We start from the raw sequence: 12156 nt of genomic DNA on the forward strand, positions 1-12156 counted from the left end.
CAATGTGCTCACTTACACCTCACACACTGCTGCAAGGTGCTCACTTACACGTCACACACTGCTGCAAGGTGCTCACTTACACGTCACACACTGCTGCAAGGTGCTCACTTACACGTCACACACTGCTGCAAGGTGCTCACTTACACGTCACACACTGCTGCAAGGTGCTCACTTACACGTCACACACTGCTGCAAGGTGCTCACTTACACGTCACACACTGCTGCAAGGTGCTCACTTACACGTCACACACTGCTGCAAGGTGCTCACTTACACGTCACACACTGCTGCAAGGTGCTCACTTACACGTCACACACTGCTGCAAGGTGCTCACTTACACGTCACACACTGCTGCATGGTGCTTACTTACACCTCACACACTGCTGCAAGTTGCTCACTTACACCTCACACACTGCTGCAAGTTGCTCACTTACACCTCACACACTGCTGCAAGTTGCTCACTTACACCTCACACACTGCTGCAAGTTGCTCACTTACACCTCACACACTGCTGCAAGTTGCTCACTTACACCTCACACACTGCTGCAAGTTGCTCACTTACACCTCACACACTGCTGCAAGTTGCTCACTTACACCTCACACACTGCTGCAAGTTGCTCACTTACACCTCACACACTGCTGCAAGGTGCTCACTTACACCTCACACACTGCTGCAAGGTGCTCACTTACACGTCACACACTGCTGCAATGTGCTCACTTACACCTCACACACTGCTGCAAGGTGCTCACTTACACGTCACACACTGCTGCAAGGTGCTCACTTACACGTCACACACTGCTGCAAGGTGCTCACTTACACGTCACACACTGCTGCAAGGTGCTCACTTACACGTCACACACTGCTGCAAGGTGCTCACTTACACGTCACACACTGCTGCAAGGTGCTCACTTACACGTCACACACTGCTGCAAGGTGCTCACTTACACGTCACACACTGCTGCAAGGTGCTCACTTACACGTCACACACTGCTGCAAGGTGCTCACTTACACGTCACACACTGCTGCAAGGTGCTCACTTACACGTCACACACTGCTGCAAGGTGCTCACTTACACGTCACACACTGCTGCAAGGTGCTCACTTACACGTCACACACTGCTGCAAGGTGCTCACTTACACGTCACACACTGCTGCAAGGTGCTCACTTACACGTCACACACTGCTGCAAGGTGCTCACTTACACGTCACACACTGCTGCAAGGTGCTCACTTACACGTCACACACTGCTGCAAGGTGCTCACTTACACGTCACACACTGCTGCAAGGTGCTCACTTACACGTCACACACTGCTGCAAGGTGCTCACTTACACGTCACACACTGCTGCAAGGTGCTCACTTACACCTCACACACTGCTGCAAGGTGCTCACTTACACCCCACACACTGCTGCAAGTTGCTCACTTACACCTCACACACCGCTGCAAGATGCTCACTTACACCTCACACACCGCTGCAAGATGCTCATTTACACCTCACACACCGCTGCAAGGTGCTCACTTACACCTCACACACCGCTGCAAGATGAACAACATCTTACAGCCAAGGCTGGAGACAAGGAATTGTGGACTTCCATTTTACTTCTAGGGTAGGCACTTCTCTTTCTGTGCTCAGTGGCATGACTTTTACACTTGCTTCAGCATAAGGCTGCTCATCTATTGTCAAAAAGCTAGTCCCTCATTTTCTAAAAGCTGTTCCTTGGCTCAAGGAGATTTGTCTTTGATTTTTTTCAGAGGGACAATAAACTGGGCCGGGCTCTGGTTAGTCTGGTTTGGTCCAGAGATGAAAAGGATTTTGAGAGGCCTTTTGTTTATATGTAAACAGGTGAGACTTCATGCCAAAGTGGTCATGTTTAAGAAGAGACCTGTAGAAAGAGAGGGGAGTGGTCAGCTTTCTAGCCGAGCTGAGCCGAGTAGTTTTAGTTCAGTTTGATCTGGTGAAGAATTTAACAGGGAGCTGTGTGGAAACTCTCTCTCTTTCTGCCCTTCAACCTCAAACATGTTTGCATGTGTTCCATTTATATTGGGTTTTAAGGGGAGTTTGCTTATTGGGACTGTTGTGTGCATTCGGAACAGCATAATTAAGTCTAGTTAGATAGGTTGAGTTCCAAAGGGGTTCTTTATTCTGTTCTTTGCGTTTCATTGTGTAATTTTGTGAATAAATTTTTGTCTGTTTTAAAATCGAGTCGTCAACCTAGCTAACTTAATCCGAGTAATTTTCACTGTACACTTACTGAAACAAATTGGAAAGTTATGGTCTGAGCTGCCTGCGTAAGAATGTTTTGAGTGGTCTGACTTAGTCCATAACACTATAGACAACAAGATCTCAGAGTTACTCTTCCACAGGAGATGGGATTGTAACATTGTCAACAATCTGGACCAGGGTCTATAGTGGCACAGTGGCTCAGTGATTAGCACTGTTGCCTCACAGCGCCAGGGACCTGGGTTCAATTCCAGCCTTGGGCAACTGTCTGTGTGGAATTTGCACATTCTCCCCATGTCTGCATGGGTTTCCTCTGGGTGCTCCGCTTTCCTCCCACAATCCAAAGATGTGCAGGTTAGGTGAATTGGCCATGCTAAATTGTGCTCAATGTTCAGGGATGTGTTGGTTAGGTGCATTAGGCAAGGGTAAATGTAAAGCAATAGTATAGGGGAATGGGTCTGGGTGGGTTACTCGTTGGAGGGTCGATGTGGACTTGTTGGGCCGAGGGGCCTGTTTCCACACTGTAGGGATTCTAAAAAATTCTGATTTTCCAGCACAGTACTCTAGCCTACAGACTTGCTTAGAAGTTTAACATCAGCATCAGGTGTATTTATTGTGAAAGACTCATTACTAATAAGAAAGACAAGTGATATGTGTGCTTCTTCTGTTTGTTGGTCTGCAGCCTGCATATTTAACTGATACTCCTGCCATATCTTAATGAGGGTGTAATATTTGCACAGTCCTGCATTGCAATATGTTGTCTTTCTTTCTTTACAATCCCTCCCACCGCCTTCACCCTCCTCTGGCCACAGGACCCTAAACACACTAAAACAAGGTTATGCTAAGCATGCAATCACCCATCTGATTTCCTGGAACCCTTCTTACCTGGCACCCTACCTACCTGGCACCTTGGCATCTCTACTCAACTGACAGTTTATTTATCTGGCACCTTAACCCATTAAATAAGGCTTGTCAACCTTACGCTTATCTTACATCATTGTTCTTTCAAAGGGACTGTCAAATTGCTGATTATGCTACTGATATTTAAATCCCAGAACAGGTCAACTGACTGCTGCGAAAGATGGTGTGATTTGACTTCCTAACCTATCTTCCTATCCTGCATCTCAATCAATCCGCTTGGATTTTAGTTGCACTCTGCATTTCTGAAGCAGACAGAATTGGAATTCTTAGTTCGAAATGCAGAGCTTAATCCTGACTGAAAACAGTGATAGCAGCGAGTCAAATGACAACGGTTGCCATCCTCAGAATATCTGGGCCATTATGGTTCAATTATTTCCCTGAATAGAGATCTCCTGTGCTTCTCAGGAGTGTAGTATGGCCATGCAAGCTCATGGATGCAACTGAGGGCATATTTATCTAAAGATAGAGCAAGTTGACTATTAGTAACTGACATCAAGTTGTAAAACTAATTTCTTCACATATGTTATGACAAAACAATTCTCTTTTTTACTACAAAACAAAATATTTTACTGATCTATCTTTCAAAGGATTTTGTTATACATAAATGCTAACTCAAGTTATGATCTCCTAAGACACAGTCACATGAAATTACTTCACAATCAAACCTTTTAAGTCTCAATGGTGTTTCAATTGTTTCCTTCTTCCTCCTTACAATGTTCAATCCCTTAAAATCCATCTAGACATTGCCTAATCTGTTGTTCCTGATATTGCTACTCTCCTCTTTTATCTGATGACATTCAACACAAATAATGAGCCTTGGCCTTGAAGTTTGGTTTCTAATTGTTTAAAGAAAAAGCTAGGTCTGTTTAGCATGATGTTTCACATTCTGATTACCAGATAATTTGTTTCTAATGACTAAATAGAATAATAAAACAGCCGACAATGAAATAGCACCGATTTTAAACTTACCAACAAGGGCAAATAAAGCACAAAATGTTTCTTTTTTTTGGGTGATGCCAAAACAGAATATAATTCCCTCTGAAGGTACGTTACTGTAGAATCCCGACTGCTTTGTCTAATTTAACATCTGTAAGCAACATTGTCTTTACTGCAACATTTTGTTGTGTGTCCACTTTCTGGCTATTGAATTGACTTCAGAGTTAGGAGCAAGCAATACAGGATTAATTCATGCTTTTCATTTCCTTGGTGCATTTTCCTTTTATCTTTGTAATTAATTCTGTAAAATTGCAATAGCGTTCCAAACAAAAAAAAGTAGAAGCACTTTTATAAATGCTTCAGTAAATCAAACAGCATTAAAGTTTCAATGTGAGCCAATTTCACATTTACAGCAAGTTATCATCCAAGTCTAGAAAATGGTGATAATGATGTTAATGTTTATCAATGCTTTCGCATGAGATTTCTCAAACTTTATTCATGGGACGTAGTCATTGCTTGCAAATTCAGGATAATTGCTCATTCCTAATTGAGCTTGAGAAGGAGGTAGTGAACAGCCTTGTTAAATCACTGCAGTGAATTCGGTGAAGGTACTCCTACATTACCAGGAATAAGGAAGGAATTACAGCATATTTCTGAGGAAGGATGCATGCAAGAGACCATGAAGATGGTGATGTTCCCTTGTGCTTGCTACCTTTCTCCTTCCAGGTTATTCATGCTTGGAGTTTGAGATATCCTATCAAAGAATCCTTGATGAATTCTTAGATCAATTGAAATTAATGGCATGATATAAGGGACTCATCCCACTGTGTCTTTGGCTGTTGAGATTAAGCTATCTAGCTGACTCCGATATTCCAGCTATTGGTCCATAATTTTCCGACCGTAGTATCCCTGAGGACTTTGATGGAGTGGGAAGCTGCTTTGTTCAAGCTGATCAGTGTCAATAGAGGTTTTTTTTTGGCCCGTGGGTGGAATAGAGTCTGTGGTTTAGAGGTGCAATGGAAACATTTTTTTAGTTTACTTATGGGATATGTGCTTCACTGCTGGCCAGCATTTCTTTCCTGTCCCTGGTTGCCTTTGAGAAGGTGGTGATGATCTGCCTACTTAAACTGCTGCAGTTCACATGCCCACAGGGAAGGAATTCCAGGATTTCGACCCAGTGACAATGAAGGAATGGTGATATATTTCCATGTCAGGAAGCATAGTGGCTTGGAGTGGAACTTGCAGATAGTAGTGGTGTTCCCATGTGTCTACGTGTTCTTGTCCTTCTAGATGGAAGTGTTCATGCCCCACCACCCCCACTCCACCCCGTCTGCCCCCACTCCGCCTCCGTCTACCCCCACCTCGCACCATCCATCCTCACCCCACACCATCCACCCCACCCCGTCACTCCCTGGGAAAATGAATATTTAAAGTACTAATCCAATCCCTTTTGCTGGAAGTTGCTGAAAGGTTTTTATTAAATGACAAATGCCAATGGCTTTAAGTGAAAATCGATGAAATTGGTTTTTAAGCTATTGCAGTCTTGTACACAGAGATTTCGACTTTACTGCTGTAGAAGACTGCAGCCATGATTACCAATATATATTTACTGCTCGTGTATGATAGGCTTAACTATGCTCAGTTAAATTTACAACTGGAAGGCTGCTTGCAGAGAACAATACTAAATCATTATTACATTTTTATGCTTTTGCTCAGCGAAGAAGGCAGATAAGGTTTTAGCTTTGCCTAGCATCTTTTACTTGTGGAATATTTTCCTTTTGGAAGAGTTGATATTTGATTCTTCCTCCTTCAAATGTTACGTGTGGTGGCTGTAAAATCTCTCGTTCTTGTAAATAATAAATTCCATGGAGCAGATCTATCAGCCCTGGAGTAGCTTCATTCTTCTCTTCAACTGTTCTCTCTCTCTTTCTTGTTTGTTTCATTATCGCAATATTCTCGTAACCACATTCATTCCTCTTCTTAAAGAACCTAATACTCATTCATTTTAGTCACCTAGATTGGCATGCTATCTTTTCTTCATATGCTGTCATCATTTATTTAGGGATGAAGATGGAATTTGACCTCATCTTCACACAGTTACTGAGAGAGAAATCTGCCAAATGCTGTACTGATATCTTGTAAGGCATAAGATTATTAAATTATTCATAAGAATGCCAATCATTAAAATCTAACTTTATTAGGAACTCATCTTGGTCATGTGGTCAAATAGGCAAAATTAAAAGTAGGACACAATATTAAAAGGTGCTGAAGTAGTGGAACCATGGAAGATCAATTAAAAGAGCTAACTTCCAACAAAACCAAGACCTTGAGACCATGTGCGGGAATTGTTCTGCATGTGGAAACACAGATTTGGAATTTCGAGGTCATTCTGGGAGATAAGGTCTTGGAGCTTTGAGAAAAGGGACAGCCAAACACAGATGGATGTGTGCTACACATAATGGTGTGATGCTCATGTTGGAAGATATCTGGTTGGTCAAAGTAAGATGCTCACACACGGAGTTGAAAATGACTGGGGTGATGGAAATGTTAATTGAATAAGATGCAAAATAAAAGAAACCTTGATCTTATGGAAGAACTGAAAAGTAGAAACAAAAAAAAAAGACAGAGAGCAAGAAACAGAAAGGGGGAGGGTGGGGAATAATGAAAGAGACTTGAAAATCAGAAAAACAAAATTGCAAGGAAACCATTCATGCACTGTACAGTGCAGTACTTGGGCACACAGGTAGTATAATCCATTTTAAATTGTAAATTATTACCTAACTTTTTGTTTAGTCAATCACATTTGCGAGTGTCATTATCTAAGCCAAAATTTATCATCCATTCCTAATGACCCTTGAGAATATGGTGATTGACTCGGTGACCTGATGAATTCCATCATCTGTTTGTGCGTAAGTACACCCACAGTGCTGCTTGGAAATGAGTTTCAAAATTTTACTGCTAGTGCTAGTGAATGAATGGCGATATATTTCCAAGTCAGGATGTTGTGTAGCTTGGAGGAGAACCTGCAGCTGATGATGTTTCCATGTCCCCTTGTCCCCTGCTCCACTTGTCCTTCTCGTTGTTAGAGTTTGCAGGGCTAGAAAGTGCTGCCAAAGGAGCTTTAGTGACTTGTTGCAGTACATATGTAGATCTTATACATTCTTGTTACCATATTGTTATGGGAGTGAATATTAATTGCGGTCAATGAGGTGCCAATAAAATCAGCTGCTTTGTTCTGGATGGTGTTGAGCTTCTTGAGTATTGGATCAGCATTCACTCAGGCAAATGGAGAGTATCCCATCACACACCCGACACCAGCCTTTTAGATGGTGGATGACTTCAGGATTAAAGAGATCAGCATTGCTTAATTGAACTGAAAACCTTTTAAATTCCCCCTGACTTTGTCTCAACAAACACAATTTACAATTGGCTTTACCACTCTGTTCCTGCTAGTATATCTCTTCCTAATAAATGTGTGGTGCTGGAAAAGCACAGCCGGTCAGATATCATCGGAGGAGCAGGAGAGTTGATATTCAAGTTTAAGCTCCTGATGAAGAGCTTATGCTCGGAATGTCGACTCTCCTGCTCCTTGGATGCTGCCTGACCGGCTGTGCCTTTCCAACACCACACTTCTTGACTCTGATCTCCACATCTACAGTCCTCACTTCCTCCCTAATAAATGATAGATGGTCAACACAATTCTGTACTAGACTCCTCTGATACATCAATAGCAATGGGTTCTACTTAAAGCTCCCAAATTGTCCACCCACCCACTCACCCAGCATGATTAATCAGACAGGGACTGAAAAGCAGATAACCTTTAGTTAAAACTAATCCCCAAGACCACCAGAAAATCCTTTGTGTAAAGTTTCCTGATGTTAAATGTTCCTTTCATACACTCATTTTCAGTGGCAAGAAGTAGAATAATTACAGCTCCTAAAGAGGTAGATAACTAAAAAAGTGTCAAGCCTCTATACCATACCAATCTTGAATCAGACACAATTAACTCACGTGTAAAAGGTTCTTTAACAGCACTATCACAAAGAATCATCTTACGCAATAATTAGCATCTCTTAAAAGATTACATGAACAAAAGAAACTTTGCACAAAAAGCCATGATAATAAAGCTCTTTTTAAATAATAAATTTGCAGAATTGAAGCTGTTCCTAGCTCTTATTAAAATAGCAATAATTCTTTTGCAAAAAGTCAATGCAGATCGACAACTGCTACTGTTGGAAACTGAGATTAGTTCATTTGATTCAAAATAAACCTTTGTATACACTTTTTCTCCATCCATGTTTCCTTATAATATTTAGCTTTGCATATGGTGTGCAGTGCAGCGCTCCGAAAGCTAGTGTGCTTCTAATTAAACCTGTTGAACTATAACCTTGTGTTGTGTGATTTTTAACTTTGTACACCCCAGTCCAACACCGGCATCTCCAAATCATTCCTTGTTGTATTAATAGGTGTCCCGCTCTTCGGTTAGGTCTAGTGCTAGTTTGTTTAGAGTACAAGCCAACACATTCAAAAATTAATTAATTATCAATGAAGTGCTTGATGTCTTGATGATATGAAAGATTCTGTGTAAATGCAACTGTGTTCTGCTTTGGGATTCCATTTTCCATGAAGATTCCTTTTTCATTGTACATGTTAAGATCAAGGTGCAGAAATCAAAGTTTTAGCATATATAGCTGTACTCAATTTAACAGTTGAGGCCTACTACATTACAGTGGTGGGCAATCAAATAACAAACAGAATGAGAAAGTTCCACAAATATCTCTATTCTCAGTGATGGAGGAACCCCCCACGTGAATGCTAAAGACAAAGCAAAAGGATTTTCAATCAAATTGAGCCACAAGTATTCAATGCACTATTCTTCTCATCCTCCTCTTGAATCCCTAGCAGAAAAATGCTGTAATTAAACAAACTCAATTCATTCCTCTTGGTATCAAGAAACAGCTGAAATCACTGGGTACAGCAAAAGCGATGGCTCCTGACTACATCCCAGTTGTAATACTTAAGGCTTGTGCTCTAAAACTCGCCACAATCCTTGCCAATCTGTTCCCCTGTTGCAGCTACCGCACTGCAATCTATCTGGCAGAATGGAAAATAGTCCAGGCATATCCTATCCACAAATTCAATTCCACAATTACTGCACCATCAGATTACTTTCAATCTGAAGCAAACTGAAGGTGGGCATTGTCGACCGTGTTATCAAATGACAAATACTCAATAATAACCTAATCCCTTTGTTATTCAATTTGGGTTTTACCCGGGGTCCCTGATTCCAGACATGAATGCAATCTTGGGCCAGATATAGGCAAAAGAGTGAAATTCCAGAGGAGAGATGAGAGAGCCTTACCTTGACACCAAGGAAGCACTTGACTCATTCATGAAGCCCCAACATAACCTGAAGTGAATGGGAACTTGGGGCAAGTTTTCTTCAATGGCTGGAGTCATACGGAGCACAAGGAAACGTGGTTTCATTTGCTGGAGGCCAAACCTCTCTTTCCCTAAACATTGATCAGGGTAATGTCCCAAGTCCAGTCATCTTCACTTGTTTCATGTTTGGTATCTTTCTAATGTAAGGTGAGAAAATTGGATCTTCACTGATGATTACACGATGTTCCATACCAGTCATGATTCCTGAGTTATTGTAAGTAGACAGGCAGGAGGTTGGAAGAACAGAGCAAGCCAGGGAGCATCAGGAGGTGGAGAAGTTCCTTTTGATGCCCACTCCTGAGGTATTGAAGCCAGCAAGACCTGGACAACATTCAGACTTGAGATAAGAAATTGCTTTTGCAATCATTCCTCTCAGGTGTCCAATAATGGCTATCTTCAACAAAAGGGAATCTAGCCATCTCCCCTTGACATTCAGTGGCACAGCTTCTACTGAATCCCCCCACTATCAACGTGCTCAAGTTATTTTTCACTAAAATATAAGTGGATCAGTTGATATTGCAATTGCAAGAGCAGATCAGAGACCGAGAGCTCTGTGCTGTTTAACTCACATCCTGTTTCCCTAAATCCTGACCCATAGCCAAGATTGTGATGAAATACTCTCCACATCCTTGGAGTTCAAACAACATTCATTGAAACGGATATCTTTCGGGAAAAAGCAGCCTGCTTGATTGGCACCCCATCCACCACCTTAGACATTCACGCACTCCATCACCGCCACACCATAGCAGCAGTCTGTACCATCTCCTCACTGAGACTCCTTCAATAATACCTTTCAAATGTGGGACCTCTACCAGACAAAAGGACAAGGGAGGACATGCACAGGAACATCACCAACAACAAGTTTCCCTTCAAGTCAGGCATCATCCTGATTTGAAACTAAATTGCTGTTCCATCTCTGTTGTTATCTCAAAGTCCTGGAAGAACCTCCCATACAGTATTGTTGGTATACTTGGACATGGAATGGAATGGTTAGAGAAGGTAGCTCCCATCACCGAGACAAGGAATTAGGAATGGTCAATAAATACTGGCCGTGTCCATAATCCCCACATTCCATGAATTAATTTAAAAAGAATCAATTCTTAGAATTAAAATGCATTTAAAAAAAGATGATCAGTTAGGGGAATGGTAATCTTCCTGATCCCGTTCTTTTTTACTGCAGTTCCTGAGTTAGTGATCATGAATTTATATCAAAATAGAGAATAAGATCTTGGAGCCCAAAATGATTCCTGCAGTGCAAAGCCAGAAAAAAAAATGTTTTTTTTTTCATAATTAACAGTCCCTAATGAGCTTGTGGGACTGTGTAGGTTTGGAACGTATAATTCTGAGCACTAATTATGGTGTAAGACAAGCATTCAGCAAAAAGGAGAGATTTCATTCTGAATATAAAGCATCACTTCTCTTGCTTTATACTCAATGGAAAATTCTGTGAGCATCAACTCAGTTTGTCTAATATAGCTAATTACTAATACATTTTAGGAGAGGCTCTCAAGCTGACATTAGGGCCCCTACTTATGCAAGGCTTGAATCCTGATGTAGCCTCAGCGACAGAAGCCTTTGCCAATATGGTCAGTGGCACACATCAGTGCTGCTGTTGTTCAATGTACGCACACTTTGTCAACTGCTACTGCATACTTAGATGCCAATGTTTTGTTGCAAATGTTGCTCTTAAAGTGTCCTGAATCTATGATTGAGTTTTTATTCAAAGTACTCATACTGTACCTAAGAGTTGGGGAGAAAATAGTGTAGTAGTATTGTCACCAGACGAGTAGTCTATAACCCAAGCTAAAGTTTGGTCATTAGAGCAGTACATAGGAGCAGAAAATAGGCCATTCAGCCCATCGAGTCTTCTTCGCCATTCAATCATGGCTGATGTGTTTCTCAACTCCATTTTCCGGCTTTCTCCCTGTAATCGTTGATCCTTTAACAATCAAGAACACATCTATCTCTGTCTTAAATATACTCAATGAGCTGGCTTCACAATCTTCTGTGGCAATGAATTCAATGGATTTGCCACTCTTTGGCTGAGGAACTTTCTCCTCATCTCTGTTCTTAAGGGTCTTCCCTTTACTCTAAGACTGTGCTCTTGGGTCCTAGTCTCTCTTGTCAATAGAAAGATCTTCCCAATGTCCAGTCTATCCAGGCTTTTCAGCATTCTGAAAGTTTCAATTGGATGCTCCCTCGTCCTTCTAAACTCCATTGAGTATAGACTCTGAGTCCTCAAACGTTCCTCATATGTTATAGAGTCATAGAGTCATAGAGATGTACAGCATGGAAATAGACCCTTCGGTCCAACCTGTCCATGCCGACCAGATATCCCAATCCAATCTAGTCCCACCTGCCTGCACCCGGCCCATATCCCTCCAAACCCTTCCTATTCATATACCCATTCAAATGCCTCTTAAATGTTGCAATTGTACCAGCCTCCACCACATCCTCTGGCAGCTCAATCCATACACATACTACTGTCTGCGTGAAACAGTTGCCCCTTGGGTCTCTTTTATATCTTTCCCCTCTCACCCTAAACCTATGCCCTCTAGTTCTGGACTCCCCCACCCCAGGGAAAAGACTTTGTCTACTTATCCTATCCATGCCCCTCATAATTTTGTAAACCTCTATAA

Source organism: Chiloscyllium plagiosum, chromosome 35, assembly GCF_004010195.1.
Source record: "Chiloscyllium plagiosum isolate BGI_BamShark_2017 chromosome 35, ASM401019v2, whole genome shotgun sequence".
Taxonomy (NCBI): domain Eukaryota; kingdom Metazoa; phylum Chordata; class Chondrichthyes; order Orectolobiformes; family Hemiscylliidae; genus Chiloscyllium; species Chiloscyllium plagiosum.